The sequence below is a fragment of the Crocuta crocuta genome, unplaced genomic scaffold (assembly GCF_008692635.1).
Source record: "Crocuta crocuta isolate KB4526 unplaced genomic scaffold, BGI_CrCroc_1.0 scaffold192, whole genome shotgun sequence".
Lineage (NCBI taxonomy): Eukaryota > Metazoa > Chordata > Mammalia > Carnivora > Hyaenidae > Crocuta > Crocuta crocuta.
Window position 1 is genome coordinate 1608857 of NW_027528803.1, and position 25879 is coordinate 1634735.

Sequence of the window (25879 nt, forward strand, 5' to 3'; positions counted from 1 at the left end):
TTTTTTTTTATTTCTAGGAGAGAGAGAGCGAGCGAGCAGGGGAGGGTCAGAGAGAGAGGGAGTCACAGACTGAAACAGGCTCCAGGCTCTGAGCTGGCAGTCAGCACAGAGCCCGACGCGGGGCTCGAACCCACGAACCGCGAGATCATGACCTAAGCGAAAGTCGGACGCTTAACCGACTAAGCCACCCAGGTGCCCCAATGGACTCTTTTTCTGCATGGGGTCCATTGTAAATGCTCACACAGGTGTTGACTATAGTATAGTAAATAAACTCTTGTCATATACACTATTTAATGTAACTGGCAATAAGTCATCAGAGGAAAGGGTCTCTGTCTGCTGGCAGCCTGACCAAAATGAAGCAAAGCATTCCTTAGCTTACTTTTGTATGGAAAAGCCAAGGACTGTTGTTAGGGCCTTTGAAGTGACAATAAATACACTATCACCAGTTGTGGGCACCATCCAACATTCTGAAAAATCACAGATTTCTGCCAAACACTGAGGCCTGAGACTAGGTATCCAAGCAGGGGAGATGATTACCCACCACTCCTCAGTGAGTGAGAGAGAGTACCATTGGCTCAGTTGTGATGTGACATTCTGCATCATGTACTGCTTGTATTTCAAGACATCACTCGTTTATCAAGTTAAAATTTATTAGAAATGTTTGCTCATCGGGGCGCCTGGGTGGCTTAGTCGGTTAAGCGTCCGACTTTCGCTTAGGTCATGATCTCGCGGTTCGTGGGTTCGAGCCCCGCGTCGGGCTCTGTGCTGACTGCCAGCTCAGAGCCTGGAGCCTGTTTCAGAGTCTGTGACTCCCTCTCTCTCTGACCCTCCCCTGCTCACGCTGTCTCTCTCTCTCTCTCTCCTAGAAATAAATAAAACATTAAAAAAAAATTTAAAAAAAAAGAAATGTTTGCTCATCTTGCAGAACACTCGCAGAACAAGTTACCTGCAATCCAAGGTCTTACTCTGTATGTGTCAACAGTACCAAAATATTTTAACATCTCCAAAGGAAGACAATTTCTTTCATGCTTTCATGAATTTGTTGATTGTTTTCCTTAAATTTTATCCTCCACTTAATTATCCAGGAAGCCAGTGCTCAAGCAATATTGCCTAGCCAGCTCAAACCATGTGAGTGCCAATCCAGACCCCAGGCCAAATATTAAAAGTAATATTGACTCTTCAATGTCCCCATTTCTCCAGTTGTATATTGATATATCTCCCTTATTCTTCAAGCCTGAATTCTAGAGATTACACAAACAATGCAGCCTGTTTTGGTCAAATCCTGATAACTTCTTTCCCTTTGAGTAGACAATCTCCTATCCTGTCCAACCTTACTAAACTCCTTACTTCAAGTAGTTTGGTCAGGCTGCCAGCAGATAGAGACCCTTTCCTCTGCTGATAGGTATATCCTCTAGATATATTCTAGAGATTATATCTAAATCAAGATTGAAACTAATTTTTTTATTTTTTCTTCTCTTTCATCTGATGTCTCTGTGAAGTGATAGCCAGGAGGACAAGGCAGACAAACCAATGCAGCCTGTTTTGGTCAAATCCTGATAACTTCTTTCCCTTTGAGTAGACAATCTCCTATCCTGTCCAACCTTACTAAACTCCTTACTTCAAGTAGTTTGAGTACTCTTCTGTGTTTAAGCAGCAAGAGATTGCTACTACATTAAAATGCACAATAAAATGCACTACATTTTATTAATCAGGATACATTAAATTTCTAAAATATAATATATCTGGAATTAGAAATGCACCTTAATATAAATGGAATGGTGTTTTAGTGTTATGGTATAATTTGATAGTAAAATTTTTAATTCTATGGTATTATATAAAATCATGCTATATCTTGAAATCAGTAGCATCTTAGAATTGATTACATGAGTGTGAGAGAAAGAGTGTGTGTGTCTTGGTCAAATCTTATAGAATGTAAACTTCTTAATGAGAGTGAACACTGTGTCTCTGGTATACTTGGCACTTACTAGCCATCCAATAATCATTAGTAAAAGGATTAAATAAAATACTATCCACAGTAACATATGTGGATGCAGGTGGTCTCATTGGAATGCCAAATGCCTATACTTGAATAGTCTAATAAAACCTGAAACATGTTCCAAGATCTGCATCTTAGAAATATATGCATGTCTCCAAAGCTGAATTTGAGCAGAAGATGATAAGGTCAGCCTAACAATTCTGATTAAAAATACTAGTGAAATTGAGGGAAACCTCTGGTTAATCTAAATTCATGTATGCTAAGAATTTTGCAAAGGGACACATTTAGTATTATCAGGAAGCTGAAGTGTTGGACTATTTGCAGTTGTGTGGAAAGTACTCTTTTATGAAGTTACCATCTTTGGTTCACATGATGGCAATGTCTCCATTTCTTTCTTTTTTCATTTTTCTTTTTCTCTACTCTCTGTATCAGTTTTCATAAAGACTTCTCTTAGTCCATGAGTTTGTGTGTTGATGTGTGCTGTAGGCTGAATAAGGGTCCCCCAATATATCAATGCATGGGTCCCCAGAACCTGAGAATATATTTCCTTGCATGGTCAGAGGAACTTTGCAGATAGGATTAAGGTTCAGGACCTGGAGATGCAAGGATCATCTTGGATTATAATCAAGCACCAAATCTAAGATCTCAAATTTTAATATCTCCTAATTTACATATTTCCATATTTTAAGCCCTTCTCTCCTCTCACAGAACCACTATGACAAAATCTATTATGTTTCCATATGAGTAACATTTCTGAAACAGCACAACTAATATTGCCAATTCTCTGATCCTATTTTTTAAGAGATTCTATTATTAATAATATATATCTTTTCTATTTGGTAATATGTATCCCCTTATTCGTTTATAGTCTTGTATCAATAGGAACAATCTACTCATATTTGTTTTAGACATTGGTTTAGGCAAGTTATTTTGGAGTGTATCCTTAATTCTGGATATGTGTGATTGTTTCCTCATGGAAATATTACTCTGGTTCTTTTACCTACTGTATTTCTTATAAGTGAACATTAGGCATTGGGGCTGGAATAGATTCAGATTAAACATTTTGAGGATTCATATTTCTTAGGTATTTTTAGGCACTTTATATTGTATTCCACCAGGAATACCATGATATGAGGATGGAATTCTAAGAATAATCCTGAGTTTGATCACATTAGAAGGTGTATTTTTAAAGTTTACAATTTACAATGAGTAGGTGGAGTGATATTAGGTACCTTGCTTATATCTTGCTTTCTATCAGTTTCATGTAATGATTTTAGCATCCATTGATTATATATAGTCAAATGGATTATAACATGGAGTGTTATAAAAATGGTGATTTTTAAATTCTATCATTTATTAGTTCTCATTACTCTGTAAACATATATATATATATGTGCTATGTAATATATATAAGGAATACATTCATGGATTTTTTATTCAATCTGTTACCATCAAAATAACATATCCCTTTAATGTTTACATCAATTTCTAATACTGTAATTGATAATATAAGAACATCTTTACAATTCTGAGATGTTTTGATGTCATGACATATGCTAAAATCAATAATTTTAACAATAGAGAGTAAATATTTATGATTATTCTATATTATAAAGAAAAGGGATGCCATGTAAGCACTTACTGTATGAAATCACTGTTCTAAGGAATTTTCATGAATTCTTTTTCTAGTCGATCCTCAAAACATACTATGTCTCTTGAAGCATTTGTTAGCCACATCTTACCTACCATCTCATTTTACAGATCAAGAAATTCATACTCTGAGAGGCAATTTAAGCTGCCCACGAATACGTTAGTAATTAGTAAAAGATACAGAATTTAAACTCAGGAATTGAAGTTCCTACCCACCACAGTGCCAATCTGAAGTTCTAGTCACCTTTATTTCACTGTATGATTAAAAATAATGACTACATGGGGTGCATAGGTGGCTCAGTTGGTTAAATGTCCAACCTCAGCTTAGATTACAATCGCTCGATTTGTGGGCTCGAGCCCCGTGTCAGGCTCTGTGCTGACAGCTCAGAGTCTGTAGCCTGCTTCAGATTCTCTCTCTCTCTCTAAAAAATAAATAAACATTAAGAAAGATGACCATATTAGAGGGGGGCAAGATGGCGGAGAAGTAAGGAGCTCCGTACTTGCACTCGCACCCATACATCACACAGAAAAGATCTGAAGCCATTGGAAACCTTACAAAACCTGAGAGATTGGGAGAAAAAGGATGCAGAATCCACTGAGAGAGCCTTCNAGGATTCTCCAGAGTAACAGACCAATAGAGAGAGAGAGAGAGAAAGTGTGTGTGTGTGTGTGTAGGTGTGTGTGTGTGTGTAGAAAGAGATTTTAAGCAGTTGTTTCAGGAAATTGTGGTGAATGGCAAGTCTGAAATCTACAGGGCAGACCCAGGGAAAAGATGATGTTGTAGTCTCCTGTCCAAAGGGAATCCAGAGACAGAATTCCTTCTTCCCCAGAGCACCTCATCTTTTTTTCTTAAGGGCTTTAGCTGGTTGGATCAGGCCCATCCACATTGTGGAATGTAATCTACTTCACTCAAAACCTACTAATTTAAATGTTAATCATATTTAAAAAAAAATACCTTCCCAGAAACATCTAGAATGGTGTTTGACCAAATGTCTGTACCCCGTTGCCTAGCTAAATTGACCAGTATGGAAATATTCAGAGGATGTGATAAATTTTCATTTTATTTGTATATATTTACAGTGCCACGCTCCACATATTTGACTTCCCCATTGAATCTATTTTTTCTCACTGGAATATATAGTCCACATTTAAGTTCATTATTTTTTTTTTTTTGATGGGTTGTCTTTTTTATGGATTCATTAAACCTCCTATTTGCCTATCCATCAATGATGAGTTTAATATTTACTAAGAAGCATCATATATTATATTTAAACTAGACTCCATTAGAATTATAGTGGCCATAGGTTAAAATTTTAATTTACAGATGATCTTTATTTATGGGCCGCTTTGCAATCTTATGCATCCCCCTGTTAAGACATTAAAAATAATTTTACAATGAAAGCTATGGCAGAGACCGTGTTCTTCCAGGAGAGTAAAAATGTCATTGTGTTGCAGAAAAATATTTGTCTGAACCCTATTCTCTAAGGATGAATTTCATGAATTATTTGGAATCTCTTAAATTTTCCATATCCATTCTCCTGCGGCTTTAAACTAGGTGATGCATTAGCATATCCAATAACTGAAAAACACAAGTGATAAGCTTTCTTGTCTATAGTCTTGGTACGACTTCATTTCATCCTGACCTATTCCAATTATTCCCTAATTTTATTATTTTTACACCTACTACATTCTGGATAATTTTGTATTTATTCTTTAATTTTTTAAAATGTTTGTTTGTTTTCGAGAGAGAGAGAGAGAGGGAGTGGGAGAGGGACAGAGAGAGAGGGAGACACAGAATCTGAAGCAAGCTCCAGGCTCTGAGCTGTCAGCCCAGAGCCAGATGCAGGGCCTGAACTCAGGAATCAAGAGATTGTGACCTGAGTCGAAGTCAGACACTTAACCAACTGAGCCACCCAGGTATCCCTATTCTTTAATTCTGTAACTTTGACCCTCAGAACTATGGCTGACACTCTGTCCTTCAGCTGCTACTTATTTAAAATAGAATGCCTAACTCTTCAAGAGTTAATTTCAAGTTGTAGATTAATTGGCTGGTGTTATATTGGGTCTTTTCCAATCCCTTGCTTACATATTTTGGACACAGACGTGTTCTAAAAATAATGTAACACTCCATATGGACTGGCAACAATAAGAAAGGGATCATTTGGACATACACATGACACCTATCCCAGAAACTCATACCTCTAATGTGTTATTGAAAGCACTGATAATTTTTCAAAATTCTACAACCTTTGATCATTCTATTGGAAGCTTTAGTGTTTTTTTAGAGATAATGGTTATCCTACTGATTGTGGGTAGCATAGAAAGAGTATAGTAACTTTATTCTTTTTATTATTCATATTAAAAGAAAAAAACTGATGTGAGAAAAATCCTATGGCTCATAGTAAATTTGTATCTATTATTGGAAAGGACCCAGTGGCATTACCTGTTTAGCTTTGCCTCTGACCTTCAATATATCCTAGAGTTTCAGAAAATATTCTTTCACTAAAAATGAATGAAACCGAAGCCGAGAATTTGAAGGAAGAGTTTGAGCCTCAAGGGATAGGCCTGTACACAGATTAGCATGACTGGAAGTTGAACAAAGGGGAAGCCACAAGCTTTCCCCTGACCTTTTCCCTTCACTCAGTGGCATTTATATGAGCTTAGACTGCAAGTATTTTAGAGATGGCAGAAAGCAGATCTGGACACAGTTCAAGCTATACCGATTCTTTTTGCTCCAAAGAAATGTAGCAAGTTATTTTTTCTCTTTTTTTCCCCTTGACCCCTGACGTAACTAAGAAAGAAAGAAAGAAAGAAAGAAAGAAAGAAAGAAAGAAAGAAAGAAAGAAAGAAAGAAAGAAAGAAAAGAGAAATTAACTGTTTGAAGATCAACGTAGGAAACTATTTAGAATATATTCTAAATTCTATATTGGTAGATGAAAATCTAGCTTCTGATGCCACCAGGCAATTAAGTTAATGTGAATTTAATCCTGTTCATCTTATGAAGAGGAAGTCTTCATGCTAGTTTTTAGAGAGAAAAATTTAGGAAACACTAGGACAAAAACAAATAAAATGAAAATCACCTCTGTATTCAGTATTGACATTTCCAGTATCCCTATTTTTAATAGCTTTTTTCCTTTATAAGCATTATACTTTTGCAGTAAGAAGAAAATGTTAATAGTAGCAAAAATAGTAGCAATATAACTCCTATCAAGAGTTAGTGTCATTTGCTAACATTTATGTTGAACTTATTAATTTCTGGAAACTTTACTAGCATTGATTTTTTAAGAATTTGGCAATTGTTTCTATTAAAGCAAAATTAAAATATACACAAACACACAGATTATAACACACACACACACACACACACACACACACACATACATACACAGCCATTGACCTTGATGCAGAAAAAGACAAAAGTCTCAATAGCAGATGCTGTCCCATCCCATTATATTCTTACCAGCAGTTTTAGTTGACAATTTCCAGGCCTCAGCTTTTCATTTAAATCCTTCTTTTATTTTGTCTTCTGAGGACCTTTTTAAACCACTTGACTAAGGTATGACTGATGTGTACATTTAATGTATACAACTTGAGTTTGGGGATAAGGGTATACCCATGAAACCATCACCACTGTCAAGGCCATTGATACATCCATCGCCTCCAAAGTTTCCTCCCATCACCTTTATGATGACGATGATGATTTTGTGTGCATAGTTGGTAAGAATACTAAACATAAGAGCTACTCTTCGTAAGGTTTAAAAATATAATACAGTATTGTGGAGGATTTTGTTGGTACCTGAAAACTTGCTTGGATACAATTAGAGACAAGTTGTAAGTTTTAGGGAGCTAGTGTTCCTCAGTTAACCCTCAAACAATGAGGACTAGGGTCTTCAGTGAATCAGTGCAAAACCTCCTTTTTTCTGGAAGGATGACTTAAATCCTGTTCCAGTTTCCCAGAGGATCTTTAGAAGACTAAGCCTGAACTCTAAAACAGCAATAATGCAAGCTTCTCTTCCTTGCCTCATACTCTCTTACTTGTACTTCCTGAGATCACCTTTCATATACATTAGGCATACGCAAGTTCTTGTTTGAGTCTGTGCTTAAGGCCCTCAGACTTGACATACTGGAGGAAAGCAAATATAAGTTGTTCATTTGAGTTACTTCTATTGTTCAAATAATCAGTGATAGAAACCCTGGTGAAATTTAATGCTGACAGGACTGTAAGATGACCAAAATATACTGATTTTCAATTTAATTATTTTACATTTGCAGATCAAAAGTCTCCTGTGATATATACAACTATATTAAAGCTATCAAAGTAAAAATATTTTAAATGAATGGCACATTTATTTTTGGTAATGTGGAATAAACCATTAATTCTGCAACTACAAAATAATTGGATTTTTCTAGAATGATAAGCTCCAATTAATTTTAATAAGATTTCAACCATTCATATTTGTTAGCTGCCCAAAGAAGGAAACAATTCTAGTCAATATATTTATCACTATTATAACTAATACCTTCTGTACTGAAAAATTTGTGTTTGGTATAATCTTCAAAATTACTTAATTATCTTCAAATGAACTCTGTTCCAAGTAAATTTTATTTTAGTTTCTCTCTTCTTCCTATAGAAAATAAAGCACTTCCCTATGGGAAAAAATTGAGGTGGTTCACACTACCTACCTTAAAATAAATTTGTTTTTATTTCCTTTTAAATTAAATTTGGGTATTTATCATATCCATAATACAAGACCACTTACAGTACATGAGAGTGACATTGTGTGTTCAGGGTTGCTCATAGTCCAGCTCATTTTGAGTAACAGTAAACAGTAATACCTATACTTTTTATTGGCTAATGCTGTAAGGTGGCATCTGTCATCAGCATCCTCATATAAACTCACCATCGCTACTGCATCTGTTCCATCACACAATGTTCTATTTCTGTGTCTCACACATCTCACTAGAGAGGAACAAATATACTATTTTAAAATAAGTTGTCAGTGTTTCTAAATGAGAACTCAAATGATCTTGCCAAAAATGTACGTGACAGAACAGGAATAAACTATGACTTGTGACTTTAAAGAGTATAAAAAATGGGTTAATTGTTTCATTTATATTTAAATAATAAGATCATACAATTAAATAATTAGAGCACAGGTTTATGCTCAACTTTTCACCTTTTTTCCCCTAAGATGTGTAACTAGTTTTCATTTCGGATTGTAAATCTATTAATAAAGAGCATGAAAGTGTGACACATCTTTTTGAAACTTGGTAGATTCAACATAGTTAATTTTCTATGGCAAATGCTTCTCCTGGGACATGGTGAAATCGAACTGAAACATGAATTCATCTTCCTATTCTTCCATTCATTCAGTAAGCGTTGACTGATCATACCATGTGCTGGGACAAAGGGATAAAAATAATTTTTCAAATATTTACTTATTTTTGAGAGAGGGTGAGAAGAGACCATGAGTGGGGCAGGGCCAGAGAGAGAGAGAGAGGGAGATACAGAATTCCTCCAGCAGGCTCCAGACTCTGAGCTGTCAGAACAGGACATAAGGCTTGAATTCAAAAACAGAGAGATCATGACTGATGCAGAGTCAGATGCTTAAACGACCAAGCCACCCAGGTACCAGTAACAGTAGTGCCTGGTTTCATGGTGCTTATCATTTTAGAAGAGGAAGCTGGAAAATAAACATTTCTGGGGCACCTGGGTGGCTCAGTTGGTTAAGCTTCTGACTTTGACTCAGGTCATAATCTTACAGCTTGTAGGTTTGAGCCCCATGTTGGTCTCTGTGCTGACATCTCAGAGCCTGGAGCCTGATTCGGATTGTGTGTCTCCCTTTCTCTTCCAGTCTCTCACTTTCTCTCTCTCTCTCTCTCTCAAATATAAATACATTAAAAAAGAAAATAAAGAATTAATATATATCAAGGGGCATAAGTGCTGTGAAGGGTTATAGAGGAAGATATGGGATAAAAGTTGTGAAAGAGAGTGTTGTTTTATAAAACAGTGATCCTGGAAAGGTTTCTAATTCAATGGAAAATCTCTCAAGTGAAGTTAATATTTGAAATCAAAGATTAAGGAAATATGTAGTTATTTTTCCTTTTTAGAAAAGCTGATTATAAAACATCTTGAATGGTTAAGAGATAGTAATACATAGTACAAAAGCTAGTTAGAGAAAACACAAGATTCAACGAGGCCAAGATTCTGCCATCCCAAAGCAGAGTATAAAAGTATGTAAGAAAATCTCAAAAAGGCCAGTCCCTAGGAAGGCTTTCTACTGTGCATCAGTGCAAGCATTGTATTTGGATGCAAACCCTTTAGGCGGCTTATACAACTTAATGGAGGGGAGACTACTTTTGTTTGTTTGTTTGTTTAAGAAGTGCAGCATAAATTATTACCATGATGTTAAATTATGCGTCTTTGCTTTAAAACTATTTGAGAACATTTTACATGAGGAAAAATATGTCCAAATATAAATGAAGGCCACCCAATGTGTGAAAGGTAATGACATTTTTGTGGCACATAGTGTGTTGCTTAAAGAAAGAAAAGACATGACAAATTTCATTTAATCATGTATTTATTCAATTAATTTATTTAAACAGTGTTCACTTCAAACTAAGTAGATATGCCATCGGACTAAGAGCTTTTGAGTTTTTATTGCTGTTCACAGAACATAAAACATGGCCATTATTTCATTGTTTATGTGTTTTAAATTTAAAAAAGGCTAAGAAGATAGTTCTCAATGTGTAGAATATATATTATCAGAGAACTGAGTTATTTTTAAACCAAATTTTCAAATAATACTGGATGTAAGCTTCTGAACAAATAAACCAATAAGTGAGTAAATCAGTGGAAGTGTTTGAGGAAATACAACCCCTTACAATGATGTTAAGATAGGATCTTTTCTTTCATCAAGCTTAGAATTTAGTTATAGCAATAGTACATACTAAAATAATGGTGAAATACTAAACAAGCAATAGTCAGGTATTATAATGAAGACTGAATCTGCATACTATCTGATGGCATGTGCTTATTGTTGTGATAATTATACAGGGTCTAGAGTCAATAGATATGGGTCCTACTCTGTCAGTGCAATTTCATAACAGGGTAATTTTGAGTTTCATTGTATGGATCTCTAAATAATCAAATATGAAAAAGAAGATAGAGAGACTCAAATGAGGCAATGCATGTGAAAGGTATCAAAAGTGGTTTTGGTGTTAGTCACCATTAATATAGGATTTCAGAAGGATAGTTTTACTGATTCATTCATCTTTTTATTGAAAAGATGTTTACTGAACCCCAATTATATGGCAGGCACTGTTCTGGGTGTTGGATTAGACTGGTCCTATACTTTGGGCAAGCTTATATTCTAGGGGAGGGAACAGAAAATAAACAACTTAACAGGCATATCAAATATCAGACAAGATTATAAATGCTGGAAAAAATAAAGCAAAATAAGAGGATGCAGCATGACAGACTTTGGAGAATTGTTTGAAACAGGGCAATCAGGGAAATTTTTTTCCTGAGAAATATCACATAACAAGAGGTCTGCATGAAAGGAGGGTGAAAACTATGAAAGTCTTTAGAGTAAGAGAGTTTCAGGAAAATGGGTAAATAAATGCAGGTGCAGTAGGGGAATAAACTCCGTGCATTGGGAAAAGAGAAAGGAAGACCAGATGAGTGAGGAGCAGAATGATAGAAGGGCCTTGGGGAGTTTATGGAGGAGTACCTAATACAGGAAAGGAGATGGAGATAATAAGAAAAGACAGACTGAAGAACTTTACTAGGGATCTGGAAGAAAAGTTGAGATTTCCATAGAGAAAGAGAAGGCAGGGACTCTGTGATGAGAGAACCATGGAAGAGGAAGTGCTAAAACAAACATTAAAATTTTGTTGAATCAGGGTCATAATGGGAACTGTAATAGGATAGTGAGCCAAAGCAACAATTTAGAAATAAACAGCTATAAAACAGGTCTTTGATATAAAAATTATTTGGCAATGATAAAAAGGGTGTTTTGAAAGACGGGCATCTAAGGTCAAAGGTACCTACAAGATGATATATTAGCCCAAGTAGGCTAAGGCTAACTGATTTAAGAAATGAGCCACTAAATCTCACTGGCTTTCCGCGAACAGTTTATTTCTTGTCCTTTAGGGATGACCCTCATGGGGTACTGTCCTGCACAGTCATCCCAGGGTCCTGACAGACCGTGGCTTTACTGGTTTGTAAGTCTTTGAATTCCACTCTTTTCAGCCAACTGATGGGAAGAGAATAGCCTCAGGTTAGAGAGTGTTTATTCTCTACTCTGGGCAGGGGAACTGACTGCTTCATATTCAATAAGCTGGACTTAAGTCAAGTGGCCACACATCACTGAAAAGGAGCCTGGAAAATACAGTCTAGTTGTCTGACCAGCAAGAAAATCAAAATGGAGAAAATACAGAAATTCAGACATTAGATATGAGTAGATGGCAAAAATGAAATGTAGTCAAAAAGAATATACATATTAGAAAGAATAATAGCATATGTAAAATAAAGAGCACAAAGAAAACCATCCTATATCATAGATGCTACCTCTCTTATTTTAATATTCTCATTAAAATAAATATGAAAATTTATCATTATCAAAAAGCTTTTCAACAAATATCATTAGGGCTGACTCTTCATAACAAAATGTTCTATCTTTTATTAAAATATTACCTTTTGAATTGAATTTTATATTTTCTGGTTTTCTACCCACTCTTAGAGTACGTCAGTGTGGACTGTGGCGTTTAGATAATGGGATTATTTTTAATCACTTATTTTTCCCATGTTCCCTAAGTGAATAATGCTGGTTCATTATGTCCTCATTCTAAAATGCAATATGTGTATGCATCTGTGTGATTTTTATTTATTGAAAAACTTTTTTTTTCTTACCAGTTAGAAACAAAGAGAGCTTAAAATAAGGTTTTTCCCTTAATTTAAGGCAAAGATATAAAAACAGCAGTTTGGTACCCGGAACTATTTGGAAGCATCAATGAAAGCAAGATTTTAAAATATAAAATAACATTCTAATGATAGTGTGGTAGTTGTCAACTTATCCAGAATGGTGGTTAAAATCACATATGGCCTTAAAATCTGACCTGTGGGCTGTGGCTGATAATGAGTCATGAAAAATACAATGCTCTAAACATATATGTAGTAGCAATGGTGGTAGGAGTAATATTAATAAAACAATTACATTTTGAAAGTTTATTTATTTATTTTGAGAGAGAGAGGGATAGAGAGAGAGAGAAAGAGAGCATGCTGAAGAGGCAGAGAAAGAATCCTAAACAAGCTTCACACCATCAGTGTGGAGCCCAACACAAGGCCTGAACTCATGAACCGTGAGATCATGACCTGGGCTGAAATCACAAATCCAACACATAAACAGACTGAGCCACCCAGGCACCCCAAAACAATTACATTTTTTAAAGTTTACCTTGACATAGAAGAGTGTCCTCAAGCACATAATCCCCTAGGTAGAAATTCTCTTGATCAGGGAAACACTACACAGAATTATTATTGATTGAATTCAGGTGTAGTAGTAATTAAACCTGTATGTATGAAATAACTATTGGCTTTACATCAGATCTAAAAACTTCCTATCATTCTCTCATATTTATTCTTTCTCTCTCTTTCCTACTATTACCTGGTGGCTATACTCTAACTGAATCTTATATTGCAAAAATATTAACTTCTGATATAAGCAGATGCTGTAATGATAGTGCTTGTGGAAAGCAGTGGGTTTTAAAAGTATTTTCCCCCATATATTCTCTATAAGGATTTAGAATAAAACAAGTATTTTCAGGAAAGTTCCCAGGTTGATACTAAACGTTAACAGTTTAACATAGCTAGAAATTTTGAAATTTTTGTGTCGTTAAATATTGCCATTTGAAAATGGACAGGTTTAGTCAATTTTTAAAATTATACCGATGGTATCTACATATCATAATGATTTGATACTAAACATCACTAATTTAAAAGAAATACACAGGCAAGTGTAATATCCCATGGTTTTTACTTTTTAGATCATATTCAATCCCAATTCCTCCATTGAATTTTATGCAAATATATACAATACACTTAGTTTTTTTGATTTTTATTGTTTCTCTTCAATAAAATACATACATTAAATGTAAAATGAGTTTTAAAGTTTCCTATAAGCATAAAACAGTAAATATTAACAATTCTTTTAGGTTGGTATCTTTCCTACTATAAATACATGTAATGGATAATTGATCAAAGATATCCTATCATGTATCCATGGATGAATACCATTTATTGTGAGAGTAATGTGGTTGAACATCCATTGTATTTTTTTATTTTAAAAAATAGGTCTGAGCATGAAGAAACTATGTTCCTCTAAGTAAATATTTTTGAACAGACTTGCTATAAGCCTATAACTCAATTCTTTGAACCTCTTCTGAGTTTTATGCCAAAAATCTCATGCTGATTTCCCATTTAAGAAATATTTTATCATCTGTCATCTGACAACTAAATTTGGTTCTCTTTCAACTCTTGAAAAAAGTATGGATTGGAAACCACCTGAAAAAGCATTTGTCTTCACATCATTAAAGTCATTCATTTTCTCAACTTTAACACCAAAATCTAATTTGTCCTCTGTATATGTAGCAGAGAGAGAAAAAGGGAGACAGAGAGTGAGAGAAAGTGTGAGAGAAATACTGGAGAATTTTACATCCTGGAACAATGTACCATAATTAGCCTTAGGATGGGTGAGAAGCATCCCTTTTAGTATAAGTGTAGACAAATGTATTAGAGAAAGTAGATGTAGGGAAATAACTGCTTCACTCAGGAACCTTATTAGTCTTAGGAAAGAATCCATATGGAAGTGAGGATCAGGAAATTAATTTTCTTAAAACCATCTGTGCTTGTATCTTATAACCCCAGGCTATATATACCCCAGTTGGAAGACAACTGGCCTAAGGAAACTGTTTGCAAACTGGAGACAATCCCTTGGAGAATTTGAATATGCAGACTAACACTGTTTCATTGCTCAGTTCCTATATTTGGGGGGTCACATGTCACAGATGGCAATACGTCCTATGTAGAAGTTCCACATCCTCGAATAATTGACAGTGTCACACATAATCTTATATTTGCCTCAGCATTTTTCAACTTATTGAAGTTTGCATGTGCATAGTTGAATGGACTTACAAACTATATGTTTTGTAGTTTTAACACAATACTCTAAAAATGGACAAGTAGACTACAAAGATTTCTGCCAACTAAACGAGTTAAAGATAATATACGAGTAATAATCCAAACATGAAGAAACATCAGAAAATGGCAGAAATCAAGTGCAAACTTCTGGTAGACCATGCTACAAGACAAAAACAGTGATGGTTTAAACTGATGGTTTAAGTGATGATAAAAGGATGGTAAACATTTTCTAATTCGTGAAAAGACCACGTGAATTACAAATGTACTTATGTAATTAAAGAAATCTTTAAAATAAATTTTATTATTTTAACACCTCTGTATTTTGCTGTGGCTTATAATGTACATACTTGCATTAATAAGAAGCATGTATACATAAAAATAAATGCATTTTGGAATTTTTGTTCAAAAATATTTTAATGATGGGGTGTGGTATCAGAATATTTGTAAGACTACTGATCTAGAGAAAGCACTAGTGTTAACTTTCTTATAGGATAAAAAGATCAATAGCTTAGTAGCTACCTATCTAGAAATTTTGTCAGCTTTACTTCCTCTCTATAGATTGCACTAAATGGCAAATATACAAGAGGCAGTGAGGTTTGGAAACAGTCTATTTCCAAAGACTCTCATGACAGCATAATTATGTTATTCTATGTGTGTAAATAGTGTAAATGATATTATGATTTTCACATAACTTATATCTAAATAACTAAATACAATGATTTTTATGGAACAAGAACATGTAAGGATTGGAAAAAGATAGGTAATTAGACACAATTTTCTTTCAAGGTGAGTCATTTCCCAGCAGTGTTCTTAATATAAATTCCAAGAGAACTTCCAAAATATTTGAGTCATGACCTGAACACTGCTTTGTCTGAAGCTGGCATTTCTACCACAGAAAAGCAGAGGCCTCTGCAGGAAAAAAAAAAAAAAAGATTGGCCTCTTTGCCACTTTACAAGTTGGCCAGAGCTGTATTCATCAATCCCTTCACAGATACAGAGTTTGCATATAAGATTTTTTTGTGGCTGTGTCCTATAGCTCTGAACAAGTAACTGTTCAGTTTAGTGATAGCATTACCATGAATGCATATACTTCTTCAGGTTAACAAACATGGAACAAATAATATTTTTATTTCACTGCTGGCCAAATTATAGATACTTTCTAGAAAATGCATGATTTGAAATACCACTGTGCTTTAATATAAACAATGGATACCTAAATTTAACTTCTATCTAGTTCCTTATATCAGATTTGAAAACTGCAATCCAGACAGAATGCATACAAAAAAAGTACTATACAACTCAAGGCAAAAGTCATACAACTTAGAACACAGAAACACCTGAAAAAGAACCAGAAGGAATAAATGAGTTTGCACTAATTAGCAATTCTCAAGCTAGGGCATATGTGAACAGACTGGATGATAAGATTGAGGCTAAAACTGACTTGAAAACAATGAAAAATCCATTCTAGAAATGGCTCCAGGAAAAAATTGTAAAAAGTGTGAAAATGACTCTTTATTAGGCACTGAACATTTTCAGCCACACTTGGAAACACAAGGTTAGCAATTTTACAAGTACTTGTGTGCAAACTTGAATAGTAATTATATACATACACAGGATTTCATTAGAATTTAATATTTATCTTTCCAGAATATGTTATTAACTAAAATTTAACTTATTTTTACTTAAATAAAATAAAATAATGATATTGATTTCAGTTACTCATAACTGAAACAAGTTTTTCTTTTCTTTTTAATCTAGACTTCTATTTAAAATTGATATACAGGATACCATAAAAAATTTTCATTAAGCTAGAAGGAAAAACATATCACACTTTAAAAAAATAGCCGAACATAAACCCACAGCCAAGCACTAATCTAGATTTAATAGTTGATATCATAGTGCCTTTTGTGATTTCCTTAGAGTAAAGTTAAAGAGCTTTAAAGCAGTTTGCTTCAAATTGTGTCTTTTCCAGGTTTGCTACTCATCCAAAATATAACCCATTAAAGACTGTTAAGTAAGAAGACAGAGAAAAAGTAAATAATAGAGAAAACTGCATTGTGTACTTATTTTTATAAACTCTATATTATTTAAATATATTTTGTGTCACCACACTGAAAGTCTGTGTCTTTTAAATGCAAAGATACTTAAAAGTCAGTATTTTTTTGAACATTTTGCAAGTAAATATATCACCATCTTGTAGTTTGAAAATATCCTTAGCACATTTAAGGATGTATGAATTAGACATAATTTTAATACAGAGGAGTTACCACAAAATCGCAAAGTATGAGAATTTGTGAAAAGTTCTTACCTATGAATAAGGAGGCTTAGAATATTTAAAAATTCAATTTAATTCATCTCATAAATATGGATTGATTATATACACATTATTATATCTCAGATAATTCAGGATATTGTCAGCAAAAATTACTAGTACATGTTTTCTGCCACTGAAGACTTTATGTAGGACAGGAAAGAGTCATCAGTATCACCAACTCTAAATGCTACCTTGGAAATAATACAAAAATGCAAGGAGAGAGAGTCATTTATTCTTTAAGGTTTTGGCCTGTTGGTAAATACTTGAAAAAGAAGTGGTATTTGAGAAGATCATTGTAGAATGAGAAGTAATTCCATAGGCAGGGAAGTCCAAAAATATTGCATTCCATGCCATTGCTAACATCTTATATTTTCTCAGTTCCTCTTATGTATCCTTTTATATTTGAAATTGGATAATTTAAAAATTATAAAAATCATCTTAAAACTTTCTTACCCTTCAGGTTTTGTTTGAAAGGACATTTTCTATGAGAAATCATTATGAATCACTAAAACAAGTTTTCCCTATTATTCAGTTTGAGTACCTTAACTTAATCAAGGAATTTAAGCTGCTCATAGTTACTTCCACAACACTATATTTGATCCCTCGCATAGTTTCATTTTAGGATTTGTATTTTAAGCTTTTTTGGGGTTCCTTTTTGTTCCATCTTTTGTTTTACTGAGTTAATTATTTCTGCAGATTAAAAAATTAAGGTGCTAATTTCAATTTGGCTCCTTAAAAAGACTTTGAGATTTGTTTTAAAAACTGAGTTACATTTATATTATATAAGACAGTTTATTTTAAAACTTTTACTCATTTTCTTTACATTATTTCCCTAACATTTTTCCAGTTTATATTTATTTTATCTTGAGACCACAAACTCCAAATTTAAAAAACTAAATTTATGTTTCAATATAAAGATAAAATTTATATTTTCAGATAAATTATTTAGACTTAAACATTTAATTTTGAAGTTATAATTACACTAGGTATTTATATGCATTAAGACCCTACCCTTTCCCATAGATTTTAGGATTTTTACACATTTATCTTAATTTTTACCTAATTGATGTTCATAGCCATTTCTTAGCTCTTGGTAATATGGAAAAATGCTTCAAAAACTTCTCAGTGAAAATCTATTTGAGTGTTATTCTGTTTTTTAAAGTTTTTTTTTTTTTTACTTATTTCTGAGAGAGAGGGAGAGCAAGTGAGCAGGGGAGGGTCAGAGAGAGAGGGAGACACAGAATCTGAAGCAGGCTCCAGGCTCTGAGCTAGCTGTCAGCACAGAGCCCTATGCAGGGCTCAAACCCACAAGCTGTGAGATCATGACCTGAACCGAAGTCGGACACTTAACCGACTGAGCCACCCAGGTGCCCCTATTCTTTTGAAGCTCTACAGGACTAGTGTTTTCTTCACACATGAACCATATCTTTGCAGGACATAACAATTTTCAATCACAATCATTTTTTTTGTTTAAACCTTTATTGACTTTGCTTCACTGTCCTCCTGCATTTATTGTTGCATAGGGAAAAAAAAGAAGTAGAAACTTCCTGAAGTCTTTAGAGAAAAGTCACTACAGAATTTAAAAATAAAGTAAATGAACAGTTTACTGAAAAATCAGTTGTCAAAGGAGAACTACTTCACTTTGGAGAAGAGAGAGGCAAAAAAATATTCATTACTTGCCAAATCAAAGTATTTCACAATTGAAAAATGTTGCCGACATTATGGAGAACATGTTAACAATATCTACATAAAGCTGAAATCTTAATCTTACACTTACAATCCTTTAATTCCATTTCCAAGTGTATAAGTGTAGATGAACTTTGACCAAACATGTGCAAGAGTCTTCATTACATTGCCAACAGTGGAAATAAAATGGATAATTAAATTATGCCTTAACCTGTGTATCAGAATACTGTAAAACTACATAACTGAAAGAGATACATATTTATATGTATAGATGTTGAAAATATAATGCTAACAGTAAAAATACAAATTAAAGGATGTTATATATGATATGCTAAATATTTGTGAAATATTTAAAATCACACAAACTGAAATCAGACCATTTTGACTCATTAGGTGATTAATTTTGTATATATCTCTATATCTCGAAATAATATATGCATGCTTCAGCATATCAGTTTTTAAGGTTGTACATTATCTATTGATTTTGGAAATAAAGGTAAGGAATTGGTTCTCTTTCATCCTTCCCCTCTATCACATTTCATCACATCCTTCAGTCACTCCTATTTATCAGCATTATTTGGTAGATCTTCAATCTGCATTTGCATTGTTATTACTATGTGAATGCTATCAGCTGGTCCTCCAATAGGTATCATATCATTAGTTGTCTTTTCCCTAAAACTTTGCTTTCCCTGAATAACTGTCTTATTCTTTCTACCTATCACTAAAATAACCCCAATTTATTCATTAATTATGTTGCTCTTTTCCTTGCATTAGCATGCATCAGACATTTTCTCAATTTTACTTTCTGAAAGAAATCTTTCCAGTGATCTTTTGATCTCTCTAATCAGAGTGGTTTGGCCTCCATTTCTGGAATACAGGTCTCATCTTGGGATCATCCTTGATCATGTTCTGAGAATTCTATTTCCTTTACTTCTGTGCTGGAGACATATTTTCAGAATATACATGTAATTACTTATTGGTTTATACCCTTATTTAGGCTGAGTATATTATCCAGGAACTTCCTAAAAAGAATTGGATGGGAGATACTAAAGAATGAATTTGATCTTTACACATATTGATAATTCAGCTGGTTGTAAAATTTAGGGTTGAAAATATTTTTTCTTACAAGTTTTGAAGACATTGCTCTGTTTCGTTCTATTTACCATTGTTACCATTCACACACTTAAAGGTATTAAGCTAAGTGAGCTAAGTCAGTCAGAGAAAACCAAATACCATATGATTTCACTTTTATGTGAAATCTAAAAAGTACAACAGTGAACAAACACACTCTTAAATACAGAGAGTGAACTGGTGGTTGCCAAAAAGGAGGTGGGTAGTGGAATGGGTGAAATAGATAAAGACGATTAAAAGTTACAAACTTCCAGGTATAAAATAAATAAGGCACAAAGATGAAAAGCACAGCATAGAGAATATAGTCAATAATATTGTAACAATGTTGTATGATGACCAATGGTGACTACACCTATTGTGGTGAGCACTGAATAATGTGTAGAATCCATTAATCAATATCATGTACATCTGAAACTAAAATAACATTGAATGTTAATTATACTTCAATAAAAAGTAATAAAATAAGAAATAATAGATAAGGAAAGTAATTCTGATTCCTTTTATGTGTGTCTTTTGTAATGTTTTCCTCTCTCTCCCTCTAGAAGCTAATAGACTTTTTTCCCCCATCATTGTCCTGAAATGTCCTAACAATGTGTCTTTGCCTAAATCTATTTTTAGTCATTTTACTGATCACTTCATATGGGTTGTGGACTTTCAGCATTCAGACTTGTATCCTTCATTTTTATCTGTTTTAATTATTTCTTGGATGATTTTCCTTCTTTTTTAATTAAAATTATTTTTAATGTTTATTTATTTTTGAGATAGAAAGAGAGACAGAGCACCAGCGGGGGAGGAGCGAAAAAGAGAGGGAGACACAGAATCCAAGGCAGGCTCCAGGCTGTGAGCACAGAGCCTGACATGGGGCTTGAACCCACAAACTGTGAGATTATGACCTGAGCCGAAGTTGGGCATTCAACCAACTGAGTGAGCCATCTAGGTGCCCCAGATGATTTTCTTTCATTCTCTTTTCTCCCCTTCTTGAATTATTATTTTATAAAGTTTGACTTTCCAGTAAGTCCTCTGGATTTCTTATATTCACTCTGCCATCTCACACTTTTCCTTGCTTCATTTTCTTCCCTGTCTAATCAATGCTTCTGTTGAGTTTTTAATTTTAATCATATGTATTTAGTTTTCAAAAGCTCTTTTTTTATACTGCTCCATTTTTATATCATGTTCCTGTTTCATAAGTTTAAAGAATAGTGGGCAAGGGAGGCTTGCATTTCTGGAGTTCCATACACAAAAGTCATGTGTGGTGGCCATACTTCTCAAGATGTCTCCCTTACCTCACTTGATATTCACATTCTGTGTAACCCCTTCCTCTTGAGTGGGAGCTGAGGTAGTGACTGCTTCTAGTGTACTGAATAAGCAAAAGTGATAGACTATAATTTTGGAAATTAGATTGTAAAAATTATAACTCTTGTCTTGCTTACACAATCTTTCACCTTCTTAACTTGCTCACATTGATGAGGCAAGATGTAATGTTGAAGAGATTCACATGGTGAGGAAGTCAGGATAGTCTCTGACAAAGAGCCTACAAGGAACCAAATCCTGCCAACAACAAAGTGAGTGAGCTCAGAAGTGAATCCTTCACCAGTGAGCATTGAAATAACCAGAGCTCCATCCCACACCTTGATTTCAACTGCTGAGGGACATTATTCACACAATGAATGCAGCTAAGCTATGCCCAGTTTCCAGATCTACAAAAAATTTGAAGTGATCAATGTTGCAAGCAACTTAGTGTTGGGGCAATTTGTTGTCTCTAATATTAGACAACTAATACAACATATAATATGAAGGAAACAATTCTTATCTTCATTCATCCTGATATAAACTAGAAAAAGGGCTTCTGTTTAACATTTTTCAGAGAATAAAACTCCAGATTTGAGTGAGGTAAGGAAGAGGGAAATATACTTAACAGCACAGAATAGGGACCAGTATCTGGGAATCCGATTCTTTTTAAAACACACTTTTAGGTGAAGATCATGTTTTTATTCCATTATTCCACTATCAGAGTTACCTAATGCCATAAATTTCAGAGTCTTCTTTGGACTAAGAGTAATGAGTCTGCTTACATAAAAAGAATGAAATATTGCCACTTGCAACAGCATGTATGGAGCTACAGAGTATAATGCTAAGCGAAATAAGGCAATCAGAGAAAGACAAATACCACATGATCTCACTCAAATGTGGAAACTGAGAAACAAAACAAGTGAATAAGGGGGAAAAAAGAATTAGAAAGAATCCAAGAAATAGTCTCTTAACTATTGAGAGCACACTGATGGTTATTAGAAGGGAGGTGGGTTAAACAGGTGATGGGGATTAAGGAGTACACTTGTGATGAGCACTGGGTGATGTATGCAATTGTTGAATCATGATATTGTACACCTGAAACTAATATAACCCTGTACATTAAACAAACTAAGGTAAACTTAAAAAAAAAATTGACTGCTTATTTGTTTTTCCTCACTACTGCTTAGGCTTCAACTTTCTTGGGCCTATTGTTTATCCCTCGTCCAAATATAGTCTATCTTCCAAAATATTTTCTGTTATCTCTTTTTTTTGTTTTCTTGCTCCTTAGGATTTTATGTTTGTATTTTAATCCATTACTAATTTTGTAAGTCCTTTTACTAGTAATTTTAGTAGAGTTTCAGAGGCAATCTAAAGTGGATGCATATGTTCAATTGACCATATGCAGTGTACAAGTTCATCAGTATTTTTAATGATTTTAAGAAAATAAGGGTGCTGTAAATATTTATTCAGGTGGGGTTAAAGGTACATGAATATTTTATAATTTTTGCAATTTAAAAATATTTTAATGTCTAATTTAGGTTTTGAAAATCCTATATTTGGTCTATAGAGTTCCTGGATTTTCATACTACTATATTACTGCATGATAATAAAATTTTTAACCTACTTAAAGTGATTAGAAATCCAAAATGGAAAGATATATAAAAAAAGGGACTTCAGATAAAACTCCCAATACAAATTAATTAAGATGGCTGAGTTTTCCTTTTCACATGCTTTTTCTTCCTCCCTCCCTCCCTCCCTCCTTCCCTCCTTCCTTCCTTTCTTCTGTAAAAGAAAGACCTTTGTTCACAAATAAATATGATTTTTTCCAACAGTGTGGCTGGAGAAACCAAGTCATAATCCTATGCCCACAAGTGTGATGATGTTACAAAAGAGATCTGTTTCCATTTTCCTCGGACCAGCTGCCTGACATTTCAAAAGATAAGAAGCACTGCTCAGCTTGAATGAACTCAAAAATATCTCTGCAAATGTATTTGAACTCATCTTTTGAAATGTCAGTTTGGGACGAAGTGATATGAGTTACTCATTCTGGTATGTGTTAAGAGTATAAAACATTTTTTTAAGAAGAGAGAATGAGGTTGAAGAATATATTTTCGAGTAATCAAGGAAGCAAAAGTCTGTGTGACTATTATTTCATTAAGATAATTAGTTAACAACTATTAATATACTTTAATTTAAACATAAAATATATTATTATAGATTTACATATCAAGTTATTGATTTGATTTTTAAAACTGTCTCCTTCAAACATTCTTTTTTATTTATTTGACATCTCATTGACTATTTCACTTGATATTTGGTGATTATGTGGAATATTTTCTTGTGTCCTAATATTTTCTTTTTAAAAAGTTTTTTATATAACTGGATCTGATTCATCTTGTTTCTGTTATTGTTGTTGTTGTTGTTGTTATTGGATAACTTGGACATGCAATTGGAGTGGTCATAAACTGCGTATCTTTAAAAATTAATGATGAAAACTGACTCACCATATGGCCCCAAAATTGTACTCCTGCGCATTTACTCCAAAGATATGAAACTTATTTTCACACAGGAATGTGTGCACAAATGTTCATAGCAGCTTTATTTCTAATGGCCCAAAGCTCAAATGTCCTTTAGTAAGTGAATGGTTAAACAAACTGTGGTACCTCCATACCATGGAATACTACTCAGCAATTAAAAGTAAATATATATAGATATACAGCTACAGATAAATATAGATTTAAATATATAAAATTTGGATGAACCTCAAGGTAATTATGCTGAATGAAAAAAAGCCAGTCTCAAGAGTGTACATACTGCATAATTCCACTTATGTAACATTGTGAAATAGCATAAAAACATACATGGAAAACAATCTATTAGTGGTTTTCTAGGGCTAGAGGTGAGGGATATATGCAGCTATAAAGAGATAACTTGAGGGGATTATTTTGGTGATGGTACAACTGTTTGGTGTTTGGTACAACCTCCATTTTCCTGGAGGTTATACAAGGCTACATACACATATAATAAAATTGCACACACACGCGCGCGCACACACACACACACACACACACAAGTGCATGTATTCCGCTGAATAAGCCCTATAAATTGTGCCAATATCAATTTCTTTGTTTTAATATTGTATTACAAATGTGCTATAACATTAACATTGGGGAGATTTAGGAATATGGGGAAGGGCTGACAGAATTTCTTTGTACACTTCTATGTAATGTCTTGTGAATCTATTTCAAAATGAAATGTCTGTAAAAACTTACTTATAGGGGCGCCTGGGTGGCTCAGTCCATTAAGCGTCAGACTTCAGCTCAGGTCACAATCTCATGGTTTGTGGATTCGAGCCCCTGTCGGGCTCTGTGCTGACAGCTAGCTCAGAGCCTGGAGACTGTCTTCGGATTCTGTGTCTCCCTCTCTCTGATGCTCCCCTGCTCATGCTGTCTCTCTCTCTCTCTCTCAGAAATAAACATTGAAAAATAATTTAAAAAATTAAAAACTCACTTATAGTAAAATAATTTTGATAGGCAGAATCTTAAGAGACAATCCAATGCATAAAAGTTTTCATTTGAGGACTCTATCACGTTTTGAAGGTACAAATATTCACTTCAATTCACCTTCCGATGGGAGGCCTTCAAAAGCTGTTGTGCTCAGACTAGTTCACTACATTTAAGTTTGTAGGAAGACTGCATACACATGCCTATAAACAAGAGTTTGGATGTGTTTTGTTTTGTTTTGTTTTAATATTGAATGTGCATTTCCATCTTGCCTTTTTGATTATTTTTTAATTATTGTTTGTAAACATGGAATGGAATCTGGTTATAGAACATAATAATACTGGGGATATATTTTGTACAAGGAAAATTTATATACATTTACCTAGACTTTTTGTTTTCAAGAAAAAATTAAAGTATTTTGTTTAATATTTTAAACATACACTTATAAAACAGTATACCCATTTTTATTAACTTCCATTTACTAACAGTTTCAGGCTTAACAATAAAATATTTTGGTAGGCCCTAAACAACTATTTCAATTTGTGATTTATATTCACGCTTAGGCCCTTTATCGAGTCATGTTCTTCCTAAGAGGACATCAGTACTGTGAGTTAAACTCATTTTCAATTATCAGCCAAAAAATTCTGATTGTATCTTTAATGAAATCAACTAGTTTTACTATAAACCATTACTAACAGTTTCATATTTATCTTATGTTGTTTTAGCACTCAAAAGTAGTTAATGTTATATATTGTATCTCTATAGCTTTCCTGTTTTTATAAAAGTTTATAAAAGCATGGAGGAAGGAAAAGGTGCTACTTTAGAAGCTGGCTCTAATTTGAGCCTGTATAACTAGAAAAACCTTTGTCTGATTTTTTTTTAGGTATATTTTTTGAGAATATGGGCATAAGGTTACTGAAGAAAATGAACGTGCAAATCTCTGTTTAATTGAAAAGACAGAATTTAAAAGGTGCTTGAAGAAGGGAAAGGTGAAGAAGACTGGAAAGGAGAAAGCCAAGAATATGGATACCAGGAAAGAGTTTGAAAAGTATTTCTTCAGAAAAATTCTCTGTCATCAAATTTTAGAACTATGAAGTCAAGTATCAATA

At 33.9% G+C, this 25879-nt stretch overlaps 1 long non-coding RNA gene across 1 annotated transcript in view; it reads left to right on the forward strand.

Annotated features, from left to right (window-relative positions):
- The window catches only part of LOC144224607 (uncharacterized), a 27971-nt gene extending 2092 nt beyond the window's left edge, over positions 1-25879 (forward strand). The window contains exon 2 of the long non-coding RNA XR_013333086.1: positions 25654-25879. This is a non-coding gene — a long non-coding RNA (uncharacterized LOC144224607). The remainder of the gene's footprint in view (positions 1-25653) is intronic.